Source organism: Austrofundulus limnaeus, unplaced genomic scaffold (genome assembly GCF_001266775.1).
Source record: "Austrofundulus limnaeus strain Quisiro unplaced genomic scaffold, Austrofundulus_limnaeus-1.0 Scaffold72, whole genome shotgun sequence".
Classification (NCBI taxonomy): domain Eukaryota; kingdom Metazoa; phylum Chordata; class Actinopteri; order Cyprinodontiformes; family Rivulidae; genus Austrofundulus; species Austrofundulus limnaeus.
This window is the reverse complement of record NW_013952474.1, coordinates 1,007,485-1,010,056: the sequence shown is the minus strand read 5'-3', so window position 1 is coordinate 1,010,056 and position 2,572 is coordinate 1,007,485. Positions and strand designations below refer to the sequence as shown.

Here is a 2,572-nt window from a genome sequence, read left to right as displayed (position 1 = left end):
ATCCCGATATATTGCGATACTATAAGGAAGGCGATATATTGCGATTGTTTTGTCCAAAAATTCTATTAAATAAAAACCTCTTACTGAAAAAAAAAGAAAAGCTAATGTTTACTTACAATGCTTACATTGTCTCCTACAATGCTAATGCTATCCTTACTCTCTGGCGCTCAAGAGGTAGAGGAGCCAAATGGCTGGCTCCCTACTTGCAACTAGTGGTCAGAGGATGAACTACAACATAAAAATGAACGGTTGGCAAGAAGGTTGACATTTTAAACCTTAATTAAAAATCGATACAGGGCTTTAGAATATCGATACAGTATTGGGAAATGAAATATCACGATATTTCAGTGTATTGATATTTTCTTACACCCCTGGTCAAAACGCAATCCCTGGGGGGCAGTGAGACCCAACTTTTTTATGTTAACATGCATTTTCTGAAAGACTGGACCCTAAGGCAGGGCTATTCAACTGACGACCCGCGGGCCAGTGACCAAAGTTCGGCCCGCCAATTGGTTCATTCATCTCTTAAGCCCAAACCCCTGGTTTTCTACTTTAATTACTATAAGTTCTTTTAGATGGACATAAACATGTTTGGTGTCTACAGAAACATCAGAACCTTGGCTAGAAGCTGGTAAAAAAACATTTTTCCATGAACCATGAACACTCAAGACAGTTAAATTTACAAACAGTTGAAGATAAAACTATGAAAGTGAAAATAAAATTGGTTTTAAAATTTGGCAAGTCAGATATGTCAAAATAATATTTGTGGTAAATAAATAGGAGGCATAATGTGCTCTATTTATTTCTGATATTGCTTTATTATCACTACTTTTATAGGGTTCTGTATGTTGTATGCATGTTTAAACGCAGCAAAATAAACTATTTCAGAGGTAACAGATCATAACTTAGTTTATTTACACTTTAATTGCTGGATGTTCGGCCCCTGAGCTGTTAAACTGCAGTAACTGTGGCCCCCGGAGCAATTTAGCTGAATAGCCCTGCTCTACCCAGAAAGGTCCTCGGGCTGGGATGCAATGAATCCGACAACCTTCTTGCTGAAAGGCAACAGCTCTTATCAACTGAGCCACATCATATACAGTACGATAACAAGGCAGAATGAAAACAAGCAAAAGTGAAATAGAAATGAGATACTTTTCACATTTTTCAAAAATAAGAAGTAGAAAGTACAAATAATTGCTTAAAATGTAAGAAGTAGAAGTAAAAAGTAGGCTGAAAAGTAATTGCTGCAGTAAAGTATAACCAAAATTACTACTTAAGCAAGGTAACAAAGTATTTGTGCTTCACTACTTGACAACTCTGCTAATTTATTATTATAATTAGAATTTATTTACAGTTAGAATGTATGTTTTTTCCTCTGATTCTTTACTTTTTGCTTTTTTCTTGTTGGTTCTGTCTGTGGCTAAAACATGTTCTATGGCCCAGTAAGTGGTTCTGAAGCAGCCCTCCCCCCTCCTTCCTTCACTAGACCTGCTGCTCGCGTCTTATTTTTTATTTTATTCCTTTGTCCTAAACATTTTTGCTGCTTAACAAATAGCTTTGAGCCTCAGTCAGAAAAAAGAGGGTTTGTTTGTTTGTTTGTTTGTTTTTTTCTGGCCTGAGAGGAAGAAACAAATGGTGGACTGAGGTGTTTTTTTTCCCCACGGGACACGTTTTATCCTCGCGATGCGGTGTGCATCAAATCAGACCACCATTTTCAAAATAAAATATGCCATATACTTTTTATCATAACTTTCTCTCTACTTGGCCTTCGAGTACAATTTAAAAACTGGTTGTTAGTTTGAAGTCTTACTTTTGTCTCTAGAGTCTCAGAGGGGGAGGATCTTTACAGGTACAGTTTTCTTTCTTCCTAAACTTTATTTAGGTCAGCCAGCATTGACGACGCTCTGCGGGTGACGTAAACGGCTCCGCGACATGGCGAGAGATGCATAAATCACGTGACACAACGAATCAATAATGAAATTTATTGCCAATGCTTTTAATAATCAGTTTTCATCGATTTTATTGATTCGTTGTTGCAGCCCTAAAGTAAATAAATAAAAAGCATTAATAGTTTGGGTTTAGCTAGACAGTGCGCACTTAATAAATAATTTGCAGGGTTTGACAAATGGGACTGCCCGAGGCCGGTAAAGTGTATAGCTATTCAGACAGGTGGATGTGTCCTGCTGCCTGCCTGACTGGATGTGGTAACTATATCTTTTGTTTTGGCCATTTAATCAAAAATGTCTGGAAAATAAATAAAATATAGCATTTTAAAGCACATAGATAGAGGATAAATCTTCAGTTTCCCCCTCCCGCTGTAGTATAACTATGTTGCGTATAAGTGAAATATTGTGTCACTGGGATTATTTCTCCCTTACACCGCATGTCGCGCAGACCAAAACATTAATAACTGTAGTTCGTATATTTTTGTTTTTATTTCTAATTATGTCAGTTTTGGTCCTCCATATCCTGTAGGGGATACTTTGGGAACATGGAGTCTCAGGTCCACTACTTAGAACTATTCAACCCAAATACAACTGGTGTAAAAGAACGTGTTTACTGAAACTAAAGT

The 2,572-nt window shown here is 37.1% G+C and overlaps 1 protein-coding gene across 3 annotated transcripts in view; it reads left to right on the top strand.

Annotated features, from left to right (window-relative positions):
- LOC106519141 (protein NLRC3) overlaps positions 1 to 2,572 on the top strand; it is a 19,498-nt gene that overhangs the window by 9,790 nt on the left and 7,136 nt on the right. The gene's annotated exons all lie outside the window — the stretch shown is intronic.